This window comes from Scyliorhinus canicula, chromosome 11 (genome assembly GCF_902713615.1).
Source record: "Scyliorhinus canicula chromosome 11, sScyCan1.1, whole genome shotgun sequence".
Lineage (NCBI taxonomy): Eukaryota > Metazoa > Chordata > Chondrichthyes > Carcharhiniformes > Scyliorhinidae > Scyliorhinus > Scyliorhinus canicula.
Window position 1 is genome coordinate 162,847,880 of NC_052156.1, and position 13,499 is coordinate 162,861,378.

A 13,499-nucleotide genomic window follows, 5' to 3' on the forward strand; every position below is an offset into this window, starting at 1 on the left:
GGCATACAAACACAGAGAGAAAGGCAAGAGGATGCTCAATGTGTGTCAGGGTGTGAAGACATGGATTTTCTCTCTGTTTGCTCTGCATTTGAAACAATAGTGAGTTTAGACTGCGGTTTTGGGTGCCTTAGGGAAAGATATTTAAGGGCAGCAAGGTAGCACAGTGGTTAGCACAGTTGCTTCACAGCTCCAGGGTCCCAGGTTCGATTCCCGGCTTGGGTCACTGTCTGTGCGGAGTCTGCACGTTCTCCCCGTGTCTGCGTGGGTTTCCTCTGGGTGCTCCGCTTTCCTCCCACAGTCCAAAGATGTGCGGGTTAGGTGGATTGGCCATGATAGATTGTCCTTAGTGTCCAAAAAGGTGAGGTGGGGTTACGGGGATGGGGTGGAGGCATGGGCTTAAGTGAGGTGCTCTTTCCAATAGCCGGTGCAGACTCGATGGGCCGAATGGCCTCCTTCTGCACTGTAAATTCGATTCCATGATATGATGTGAGCAAGAAACATCAAGTGAATGCTCAAGAATTCACCAGAAGAAAATAATTTGCCCATGTGTCAACTCGCAAGCTAAAGCTTTGGTGTCAAGTTAGTGGTAACTCTTCACTGATTTATGAGTCTGTAAAGATATTGCTGGCGAAAGGAATATTGGGAAATCTACCTGTGTTTATATTGAGATCTTTCTTCTTTTTGTCCAGTGTTATATAGTTCATTTTTATTGTTTATTTTATTGTTTACCTTATTCTTTGTGTTAAAAGTTTATCAGCAGACTGCTTTGAATCTTTTCAGTAGCCTTCCTCCATGGTTTCCAAAGAAAATTTAGGATCTTGCAAACCAGGTTTTACTTTGAGATCTGACTAGTACAGTATTAACAGCAGCTAGGATTATAACATTAGAAAATTAATTTATTCCTAAATGGACAAATAAAGAGCAGTGTTCAATAAAAATGTGTAAATATCTCTATTTATATGAAATGTTCATGATTTTATAAACTCCAAAATATCAAACGAAATGTTCTGGGGTGAATATTCCCCATGAAAATAAATGTTGTGCCTTCAATATTTGTACTTCCCATTTCAGCTTTCATGCACTTTTCTTTCCAATACAACAGCAGGAATGTTGGGCACAGCTTAAGTTACAATATAACTACTGGTTTTCACAAGTCATGAACTCTACAATAAGACCTATTGTTCAGTTGACAATTATTTGGAGGCTGTAACAGCTTTTTTAAAGCAGTTGATTACTTCTTGTTACTTTTCCATATATGTGCGCGCTTGCTGCACATTGCAATGCAGAAAACTTGAAAAAAAACAATAAACATGCTTCTTGTTAGCTCCCCAGTAACTTCTATTTTACTTTAATAAACAAAGTCAGAATGTCTAAAAATGGTGCCAGCTGCTGGTAAATACCAGCAGGTAACATCCTGCGAGCTTCGATATTGTACTCTTCCCTTTAAGTCAAAGATTTGTTGGTTTAAACCATGTGGTCAACACAGCATTAGGTGGGGGCAGCACGGTGGCGCAGTGGGTTAGCCCTGCAGCCTCTCGGCGCCGAGGTCCCAGGTTCGATCCTGGCTCTGGGTCACTGTCCGTGTGGAGATTGCACATTCTCCCCGTGTCTGCGTGGGTTTCGCCCCCACAACCCAAAGATGTGCAGGGCAGGTGGATTGAACATGCTAAATTGCCCCTTAATTGGAAAAAATTAATTGGATATTCTAAATTTATTTTAAAAACACAGCATGGTAGCTGTGGGCGGCACGGTAACACAGTGGTTAGCATTGTTGCTTCACAGCGCCAGAGACCCGGGTTCGATTCCTGGCTAGGGTTACTGTCTACGCGGAGCCGGCACGTTCTCCCAGTGTCTGCGTGGGTTTTCTCCGGGTGCTCCGGTTTCCTCCCACAAGTCCTGAAAGACGTGCTTGTTAGGTGAATTGGACGTTCTGAATTTTCTCTCAGTGTGCCCGAACAGGCGCCGGAGTGTGGCGACTGGGGGATTTTCACAGTAACTTCATTGCAGTGTTAATGTAAGCCTACCTGTGACACTAATAAAGATTAATTAACCTGACACTGCAGTGCAGGGCTGAGGGAATGTCTCACTGTTACAGATGCTCTCTTCATAGTTAGAATGAGGTCCATCTCCGTGTGCAGGTGCTGTGCAAGATTTCAGGCAAGACACACAGAAAACCATGGACACACCAGCAACAAAAACTACTCACAATGCCTTAATAAACTCACCGATCTCATTTTCAATCATCTCCCTTAACTTGTCTCACAATTTATTTTTAATACCCAGTTTCCCATTTGCCTCCAAAATATCTTCAGGTGTCTCATTGAATTAAAAGCATAACATGAGAGGAGAATTGATTTCCTAATTTATCTACTGAAAATCGTAATTTTGCCATTTTCACTGAACACTGCTCTTTAATTGTCTGTTTAGCAATCAATTACCGTATATACTCGCGTATCATGCGACTTTTGAAAACCTAAATTGTAACCTAAATTTTTGGGGGGTCGCATAATACGCGAGATACAAAATTTGCGGGTGTGAAGTGCTGGCCAAGATTAGGCTGTTAAGCAGACCGTATCCATTTATGGTAAGTCAAATAGTACCCAGTAGTTAATGAAACTATTATATTTATTTTTGGACATAATGAAATATAAAACAGGAATACATATGTAGGTTAATTAACATTTAATAAAATAAAAACACTATTAAAATAAACTATTACAGGTAAACTAAAATCCTTCAAATTTGCTTTCATTGTTATCAGTGTCATCATCAAATAAAGCTTGGAATTCTTCTTCATCGAGGCAGTTGTCATACTGATCATCTTCCAGGTCTTCAATATTTTCATCCTCTTTGCCTGCATCTTCGAATAAAGCATCATCTTCACTTCCTTCCAAAGCATTTGCTATTCATATTCCCTCCCTTCGTAAATGATTTCTCTCCTTCCATCATCCAGTCATTCCATTTCTTTCTTATATTGTCTTTAAATGGCTTATTAATGGATACGGCAAGTGGCTGAACGACGCAATTTTTGTTTTTCTTCTTAACACAAAGTCATGTCTTTTCATGAACCGCGTACACCATCCGGGACTTGCAGTAAACACACGAATGCCCATTTTCCTTGCTTCTCGTAAAGCATAAAGTCTTATTTTAGATCGTGTTATAATATAACCATTTTCTTGATTTTCGGACACCCACTTTGATACTTTATCTTCTAACTGCGGCCAATGACATTTCGACCCGCGATTTGCGCATTTATAGGAAGGAGTTTCCTTCAATTTTTCTTTTTGTTTTCTCCAGTTTCGGACACACCTTTCCCCGACACCAAACAGCTTTGCAGCTTTAACGTTGTTGCTTTGTTCCGCTTCGGCAACAACTTGCAGCTTCAATTTGGCAGTATATTTCTTCACAGATCTTTTCTCCATAATGGCTAAGGGTAGAATGTATTCAATCGTTGTTATGTGTTACGGTACTTGTTACGTGTTAGGTAACTGTTTATTATCGTGATTAGAAACAGCAAAACAGCTGTTTCTCATTTGGTTGTTTACGGCGGAAAGCCTAGCCTAGTGTCATCTGGTATCTCAAAAAAGTGACTCGCATGATACATAAGATATATGATAAAATCATGTTTTGGGGACGGAAATTTAGGGGTCGCATGATACGCGAGATCGCAGGATACGCGAGTATATACGGTACTTTTCTTTTGTTATGATCCCAGCAGATGTTAATACTGGGCAAGTCAGATCTCAAAGTAAAACTTTTTTTTTGGAAACCATGGAGGAATGTTACTGAACAAATTCACAGCAATCTGCCGATGAACTTTTAACACAAAGGATAAAATATTTATTTTAAACAGTAAAAATGAACTACATAACACAGGACACAAAGATTGGGAAGATCCCAATGGCTGACACTCTCACATTAATAGTGATCTCCTGCAATGTTGCAAACAGGAACCCAAGCCCAAATATAGACTCCTGATTGAACAGCATTAAAGGGCACGGGTTAATTCGCAAGTTACACAAGTGGTGATCCTGTCCCCATTCTGAGGCCATACATTTTGTCCTTAATTTTATTGAAAAATTCGATTTAATATTCTGACTTATTGGTAAATAGAAAATCAGAGGGTGTTTAGGGAAGCAGTCATTAATCCAGGAGCAAGTGCATTAAAAAAGTCCAGATAATAACTTAACATGTAGACATGTTAACAGGGAAAAATAATGCAGGGAAAATTAAACCCTCAAGTGATGACATAATTGCCTTTTTACAGGATCACGATGGTAGAATAATTATTTTTAATATTTCCATAAATCAAGGCCAGGGGGCATTATGAATATAGGATATATGGAGCAGCTTTTTGTGTCTACAAGAAAATGTAATTTGTAAGTCCCAGAGGCATTGATGAGTCATGTAGGTTAGTCTTCATCAATTGTGAAAGAAAGGCCACATGTACATTAGTGGCAGGGGATAATACATTTTCAATTGCATCTGTTAGTCGTTAGGTTGTAGAAATTGTGAAGTCCTAATGCTGTGTAAATCTCCATGGACTTTAATAAACATTTCCTTGGTACGAGTTGGTTATGTCAGTGTGATAGTTTAGCTCAGTGGGCTAGACAGCTGGTATATAAGGCAGAACCAGGCCAGCAGCGCGGGTTCAATTCCCGCGCCAGCTTACCTGAACAGTCGCCGGAATGTGTCGACTAGGGGATTTTCACAGTAACATCATACTTGTGACAATGAAAGATTATTACTATTAAATCCTTGCTGTATGTTTTGTTAAAACATTATATTAACTGAAAAGAGTGATCCAGCAGCATTGCAGGGAAACAATGTTCTGGTCACACTTTATTCAGTAGGTTCAATGCTGCTTCTATTTAAAATTAAATCAATTCAAATTAATTTATTAATTAATACCTATCTACTAAAATGTCAATGGATTTTTTTAAAGCCATGTACTTGTTTACACACATTAAAAAAGTAAATTTAGAAGCTGGTTTGTCTAACAGGTGACATATGAAACATAAGAAGTTAGGACCAGGAGTAGATCATTCAGCCCCTTAGAATCATAGAGTCAGAGCATTTTACAGCAGAGCAAGTGATCCTTCCGCCCACCTTGTCTGCATTGGCCACCAAGCACCTATCTATTCTAATCCCATTTTCCAGCACTTGGTCTCTTGAACCTCTGTCATTCAATAAGATCATGGCTCATCTTTTACATCAACTCCATTACCCCCCCCCCCCAGCCCCCAGCCCCCACCCCCATCCTCCACAGCCTTTCATTTCCTTCCGAACACACAAAGTGGGCGGCACATGTGAAGCAGCCATTTCTTGCTGAGATATAATTCAACACAGCTTCCTGGCTCAAACATGACTTAAAGTTGGAATAAATTGGCATTGGAAAAGCACCCAAAGGTAAAGAAATTTGCAGGCTGCAGAGGAAGGGAGCGGAAGTAGCTCATTTGCCCTTGCAGAGGGCAGACACCAGTGCAAGGGTGCTTGTTGGGCCTCAGGGGCCTTCACATGTGCTGTGACAGTTTGATGCATCTAAAAGGCTGGTTTGTTGTCAGTGGGCGGCATGGTAGCACAGTGGTTAGCACTGCTGCCTCACATCTCCAGGATCCCCGGTTCAATTCCGGCCTCGGGTGACTGTGTGAAGTTTGCACGTTCTCCCCGTGTCTGCGTGGGTTTCCTCCGGGTGCTCTGGTTTCCTCCCACATTCCAAAGATGTGCAGGTTAGGTGGATTGGCCATGCTAAATTGCCCTTAGTGTCCAAAATAGGTTAGGTGGAGTTTACGGGGATAGGGTGGAGGGTGCTCTTTCCAAGGACCGGTGCAGATTCGATGGCCTCCTTCTGCACTGTAAATTGTATGATTCTATTGTCATTGGAAAGATGAATGTAAGGAAAGACTTCATTAAAAAAAAATACAAGAGTTAAACTTGCACTTGCTCTCATCAGTAGCAGTTGGTGAACTTGCAAGCTTGCCCCATTGGTGTACACAAAGGATGCTGTTATTCTGACAGGACTGGACTCAGAAACCCGCACAGAACTCCGCTCATTGAGCAGTTAATCCTTACTGGCAAATAATCTCTTCTAACAATGGAAACATTTGGTACTAAATACGGTTGATTAATGGTTGTAATGCTGGATTAGTAGCCTAAGGTCAAAGTTCAACTCCCACCATAGCAAGTTGAGAAATTGAATCCAATAAATCAATTTATTTTGGGCTGCCACCAGAATAAATAGCCATGAAAATTTCAGAAGTGCCATTTTTTTAAAATTTAGATTACCCAATTTTTTTTTTCCCAATTAAGGGGCAATTGAGCCTGGCCAATCCACCTACCCTTTGGGTTTGTGGGCCTGAGACCCACACAGACATGGGGAGAATGTGCAAACTCCACGCGGACAGTGTCCCGGGGCCGGGATCGAACCTGGGACCTCGTCGCCGTGAGGCTGCAGTGCTAACCGCTGCACCGCCGTGCTGCCCTATTTCAGAAGTGTCAGACAAGCCCAGCTAATTCACCAAAGTGCCACAGTGAAGAGACTGTGTGATTCACTGCAGTGTCTGGCCTTTATGTGACTTAATTTCCACACAGCATAGCAGACTGTGCACTCAGAGTTGGGCAACAAATGCTGCTTTGTCAAGTTATGCCACTTCAAGCGGTGTGTCATAACATCCTGGAGATGTTTCTACCTCCCTGAGTGTTTAGGCTTCTTGGATCCAGACTGCTGCCTTATCCAGCAACCTCGTTTCAATGTAAACAAGTGCTTCACCAATAAGCACTTGGAAAATGGACAGCAAACGAGAGAATGAGAAGCCGTCAAACCTTGGCTCAGAGATCCATAGAATCCCTACAGTGAAGAAGAAGGCCATTCAGCCCATCAAGTCTGCACCGACCCTCTGAAAGAGCACCCTACCTAGGCCCACTCCCCCGTCCTATATCGGTAACCCTGAAGACTGATCGTGGTCAACCCACCTAACCTGCGCATCTTTGGACTGTGGGAGGGAACCGGAGCCCCCGGAGTAAACCCACACAGACAAGGGGAGAATGTGCATCAGTGCTTGACACAATGGTGGGTAAAAGTCTTGTTACGTTGGAGAGAAAGAAGAAGTGATGCCGTCTATTCAGACCATAAGCTCTGGACCTGCATTCCCTGCGGCAGTCCATTGGGAAGGAGGATGTTAAGAAAGGGGATGGAATGGGGGAGGGGGGGTGTTGGGGGTGGTGGCAGGTGGAGAGGCACAGGAAAGATTCAGGAACTGGTAAATCAACCTAAGTTTATACATTGGAGACTCTTCAATAAGAGGCCACCCTGAGTCCTCAGCTTTGAGACTTGGGAGCCTAAAGTAACAAATCAATGAATCATTAATCTTTATTTGCATTCGTATAAATGTGACACATCATATGACATGCTGAGTAAAAAACAAAATCTGAGGACAACTTCACCGTTAAAAAGTTTATTAACCCACCCTCCCCCATCCATAATCTTTCTTTCCTCCATTTCCAACCATTTTCGTCCTGTCTTTAAGGCAAGCTCCTTTCAAAGATAGGAGTAAGGTGGATCTGGGATCTGCCCACTTTGAGGCTGGAGTCTTTTTTGCTCTCTGGAGTTTTCCAAGCACCTCTGAAATGCTCTGTAACCAGGGTTCAGGTGGCGGTCCCACTCACCTGTGCCTTTTTGACAAGGTGTCTCTTTTCAGATCGACAGTTCCTCAAGTCAGAATAAAATGAATAAACTCACCACATATTTGATTCCGAGCGGGTTGCCTCTCTGTGTGACTCGCCGGCAGAGCAGCAGTTAGAAGCTGAAAATATTCTCCCCAGCCGCCTGGACTTGTCTCAATGTTTGATCAGTGTCAAGATTTGAACAGGGTGGGTGGAATTCATACAGCGGAGAGGAAACATATACAAAGTGGCTGGCAAACTGAGGTCATATTTTCCAAGATATCACTACAGCAAGAAGTTTCCGAATTTATAGAACCCGCAGGCTTTGATCAGACAAACTATTTCCTTTAAAAAAAAGACATATTTGGGCGCAATGGAGTGTCGAGAAAAAGAACATACTGTCGGACACCAGGCTGTGATGATTACTGGGAATCTCCAGAAACCTTTTGCTATGAAGGTGCCCTGAACTGATGGATACTTTTGCTCTGTGTCGAAATTTGCATTTAACCTGATCAGCAGCTAGGAGAATGAAATGTGTCCTTAACACACTATCTGCTGCCCTGACTCGGGGTGGTTGGCACACTCCTCCATGTCTCTGTCACCCCCTGTCCCCTCCCGTGTGCCCACCTCAGTAGTACAAGTATCAACATACCAGAGCCGGGGATTATTTAGTTTCTGGGGAAATGCGTTCGCTTTTCAAAGATCATCCGCCCACCCAAAGGCGGTGTTTGATTTTTACCCTCATCCTTCGGCCAAAGTCTGTGGGTGTTTATTCCCAGCAGCCCACACAGGCTCCGTTTAAACAATACAGGCACGTTTAAAAAAATTCAAACCCACATATACTCCTTTCAATAACAAAGTGCTGAGCCTGGGTGTAAGGCGTTTGAGTGTGTGGAATTGCCCTGATTAGTATATGAAAATAATATTTCTTAGTGTCACATTGAAAATCTGAAAATTGAAAAAGTGTCACTTTTGAAAACGTGCCCTCCGGGTACACAGAGGGAGAATTCAGAATGTCCAATTCATCCAACAAGGACTTCTTTCGGGATTAAACAGGTTGAAAGGGAAGGCGGGAGCCTCTGGAAAGGGGGAGTGTGATTGTTGCTGAAGGGTTTGCCTGGGAGACCAGTTGTTACTCTCACGCCTCGGGGTCAATTTCAAAGCAGTTGCCAAGTGCAAGTGACTCCCCCGCCCTCCTCCTCCTGATTGACGGGGGCCTGTCCAATCACACGTCGCCTCCGGCCACGCCCCGCCCATATCGGTGTTTGGGGAGCCAATGAGCATGGCGCAGGGCGAGGCTCCTGCCTCTGGATACATTTGCGCTCTGACACATGTTTCTGTTACATTGATGTGGAGTTGTTACATTGAGTCAGTGCTTCATTCAGCATCGAGCCGGGGAAGAAATCCTCTGTCAATAATCGCCGCCACCCCGAGTTGCTCTCTCCCAGCGGTGAGTCTCTTCATTTGTACTTTTCTTTTTCTTTTTCTAGTCTTTTTACCGGTTCAATGTTTTGGAGGATTGACTACTTTTGTTGGGTTGCGGAATAAAACTAAACCCTTTCTTCCCCTCCCAACAAATTGCGGGATTGCGATTCCTCAGCCGTTCTGTGGGAAACACGCCAAACGGTCTGATTTTCGATGCACCGTTGGAAAGTGTGCTTGCCATTAATCCTGAGCCTGATTTGAGAGAGGACGTTTTAATCTGTCAAACGCTTGTGTGAAATATGAGAGTGAGATCAAAAGGTTGGTCATGACAGGTGCGAAGAATACATTAGCCACATGTGATATCAGTGTGACCCCCTGTGTGCCTTTATTTCTGTGTCTTTTGGAAACATGGACAGAAAGTGGAAAGTGCATTGGCACTTTGTATGGGTGCTTTACTCCACAGAGCACAGAGTTATGGCGGATAGTTAAGTAAAGTCCATGGGGAGAACACTTACCTGGATTTTATTGCTATTCTTGGTGGACGTGGCTAAAACTTGTCCCTGTACCCACACCTGTGGCTAGGGCCAGTGACTCCCACTGGATAACACTGTTCAACAACTCCTTCAACTGCATTTGCCTCCTGGCAGAGTTCGGCTAACTTTGTTTTGTTTGCAAATCCATATTTGTCAAAACACATCTTCACGAGAGACTGTTAATTGTCAATGACTGAGATACTCAAGAAGCAAGTTTCAATGTCTAACCAAGGGCCGCAGTGCAATGTCTTGAGCAGGGCTACAGCGAGGCAATACCTTCGGCCCCAGTATTGTGCTCCCCCGAGCCTCCAGCTTTAGAAGGGTTGACAGCACTGGAGGTGAGGTTGCAAAAAAAGTCACCCATGGCTCTTCTGCCCAAAATATAAACCCCGCCGGTTTTCTTTTTAAATGAAGACTGTGTCCTTTTAAGGAAAATCTGTGGTTTCCTCCATAGCCACCGTCACATTTTAAAGCTATTTCCTTAGCTGGTCAGGATTGAGGAATGACATGTCACTTGAATGTCAATGTCATTTGAACACATGGAATGTCATTTTTTGTTCTTGTGGAGAATACACAGTTCCCATTCATAGGCAAAATGCCTAAGCCATCGCTCTGTGTTCGTCACCCTCAGGTGCACATCATGGCGTCCAAGATTAAAATACATATAACAAAATTCAGGGCGCGCCTTGAATTGAGGCTGACAATACTTAATTTATTACAAACATTGTGATAAAGTCTGAACAACTCTCATCGACAGCGAGGCATCTATCTCACTGCATCCTATAAACAACCAGATTGTTAATATTGGGAATGATAATGGAAATAAATAAAATTGAAAAATACCAGTTGAAATAAAACATATCAACTGCTATACAAAGGAAATTGGATGCTTTAAATTTCTTCACAGGATGTGGTTCTCACTGGCTAGCTAGTCCAGCATCTGTTGCCCATCCCTAATTGCTCTCAAGAAGGTGATGGTGAGCTGCCTTCTTGAACCCCTGCAGTCCAAGTGCTGTAGGTACACCCACAGCGCTGTTAGGGAGAGAGTTCCATGATTTTGACCCAGTGACAGTGAAAGAACAGGCATACATTTCCAAGTTAGGATGGTGAGTGGCTCAATGGGGAACCTCCGGGTGGTGGTGTTCCCATGTGTCAGCTGCTCTGCTCCTTCCAGGTGGTGGAGGCCACGGGTTTGGAAGGTACGGTCAAAGGTGCCTTGGTGAGTTGCTGAGTTGCTGCAGTGTATCTTGTAGAAGGTACACATGGCTGTCATTGTGTGAAAGTGATGGAGGGAGTGAATGTTGAAAGAGTGTATAGAGTGCCAATCAAGGGGACTGTTTTGTCCTGGATGGTGTGTTTCTTGAATATTGTAAGAGCTGAACTCATCCTGGCAAGTGGAGAGTATATCAGACTCCTGACTTGTGCCTTGTAGGTGGTGGACAGGCTTTGGGGAATCTGGAGGTGTGATACACACGGCAGAATTGATCGCCTCTGACCTACTTTGTGGCCACAGTATTTATATAGTTAGATGTTCACTTTATAGACTCATAGAATGATTAGGACACAGAAGGAGGACCTGCTGTTTCTGTGCCAATTCTCTGCAAGAGCAAGTCACCTAGAGCCCTGCAAAATCTTTCCTCTTCAGATAACCTAATTCTCTTTTGAAAGCCATGACTGACTCTGCTTCCACTACAACCTCAGACAATGAATACTAGAACCTAACCACTCACTGTGTAAAAAAGCTTTGCCTCACTTTGCTCAGAATCCTCTGCTTATCAACTTTTCCACCAATGGGAACTCAATCTAGGCCCCTCATTATTTTGAACACCTCTATCATCTCTCCTCTCTGTCCTCTTTGCTCCAAGAAGAACAGCCCCAATTTCTCCAATCTATCAACCTAACCAGTGTCCGCACCCCTGGGACCATTCTTATGAATCTTTCTCGCACCTTCACAAATCCTGCCCAAAGTTTGGTGCCTCGAGCTGGACACAATACACCAATTGAGGCCAAACCAGTGTTTTGTGCAGGTCTATAATAACTTCCTTGCTTTTGCACTTATTTATAGGATTCCATTTGTTTTTCCAGCTGCATTCACAATCTCCCCTGCCACTTTCAATGATTTGTGCACATGTATCCCCAGGTACCTCTGCTCCTGCGCCCCTTTTACAATCATACCCTTTATTTTATGATGTCTCTCCACATCCTAATTGCCAAAATGAATCAGGAAATACTTCTCTGCATTAAATGTCACCTGCCTCTTATCCACCTGTTCCATCAACTTTTTGAAGAACTACGGTAGCATGGTGGTTAGCATAAATGCTTCACAGCTCCAGGGTCCCAGGTTCGATTCCCGGCTGGGTCACTGTCTGTGCGAAGTCTGCACGTCCTCCCCGTGTGTGCGTCGGTTTCCTCCGGGTGCTCCGGTTTCCTCCCACAGTCCAAAGATGTGCGGGTTAGGTGGATTGGCCATGCTAAATTGCCCGTAGTGTACTAAAAAGTAAGGTTAAGGGGGGTGTTGTTGGGTTACGGGTATAGGGTGGATACGTGGGTTTGAGTAGGGTGATCATTGCTCGGCACAACATCGAGGGCCAAAGGGCCTGTTCTGTGCTGTACTGCTCTATGTACACTTCCTTCCTCACATTTCACAATGCTGCTGTTTTATTGTCTCTGGGCTCTGCTTGTTGCTCTGATCCCACTGTAGTTCCACTGGTCCTCAAAACCACCAACATTGTGCCACTGCAGCCTGACATCGCCTCCATTTAAGGGTGCCATGGCTTCCACTGATATGGGAGATGACCTTGGTATCACCACCAGGGCCACCACATTTGAAATTTAATTCAATGGTGTGAAAAACATCACTTGGTGATTGCTGGAAAAATCCATCTGAATACAAAGAACAAAGGAAAGTACAGCACAGGAAAAGGCCCTTTGGTCCTCCCAAGCCTAAGCCAACCATGCTGCCCGTCTAACCTAAAACCATCTATACTCCCAGGGTCCCTATCCCTCTATTCCCCTCCCATTCATGTATTTGTCAAACTCCGCTTAAACGTCACTATCGTACCTGCTTCCACTACCTCCTCTGGCAGCGAGTTCCAGGCTTTCACCGCCCTCTTTGTAAAACAAAGTCCCTCGCACATCGCCTCTAAACATTGCCCGTCGCACCTTAAACAACATCCCCAAGTAATTGACTCTTCCACCCTGGGAAAAAGCTTCTGACTATCCACTCTGTCCTCGCCTCTCGTAATTTTGTAGACCTCTATCAGGTCGATCCTCAACCTCCTTTGTTCTAGTGAGAACAAACCGTTTATCCAACCTCTCCTCATAGTTAATGTCCTCCGCACCAGGCAACATCCTGGTAAACCTCTTCTGCATTCTCTCTAAAGCCTCCACATCCTTCTGGTAGTGTGGCGACCAGAATTCAAAACTATGTTCCAAGTGTGGCCTAACTAAGGTTCTATACAGCTGCAGCAGGACTTGCCAATTTTTATAGTCAATGCCCCAGCCAATGAAGATGAGTCTGCTGTATGTATGCCTTCTTGACTACCTTCTCCACCTACGTTGCCACTTTTAGTGACCTGTGGATCTGAGCCTAGTCTCTCTGCCTGTCAATGCTCTGAAGGTTCTGCCATTTACAGTATATTTCCTACCTGTATTTGACCTTCCCAAATGCACTATTTACATTTGTCCGGATTAAATTCCATTTGCCATCTCTCCGCCCAAGTCTCCAAACAATCCAAACGAATGAGTGTTCCCTATTAATGGAAAGCTACCAGTAAGAAGAGTATGGGCACCCCATCACCTCTGTCCCACAGACCTTTGGTTCTGGTTGGAGATTTGTCAGTTCTACGAGCCCATTTATAAAAACTTAAAGTTCTCGCA

At 43.8% G+C, this 13,499-nt stretch overlaps 1 protein-coding gene across 6 annotated transcripts in view; it reads left to right on the forward strand.

The window, feature by feature from the left end:
- prkcq (protein kinase C, theta) overlaps positions 1-13,499 on the forward strand; it is a 233,340-nt gene that overhangs the window by 55,316 nt on the left and 164,525 nt on the right. Inside the window, exon 1 of one of the 6 annotated variants that reach the window (XM_038811898.1) lies at positions 9,002-9,112. The exons of the other annotated variants lie outside the window; for them this stretch is intronic. The gene's annotated coding sequence lies outside the window, so the exon portion shown is untranslated. Of the gene's footprint in view, positions 1-9,001; positions 9,113-13,499 lie in introns of those variants that run through there. 6 annotated transcript variants of the gene reach the window in all.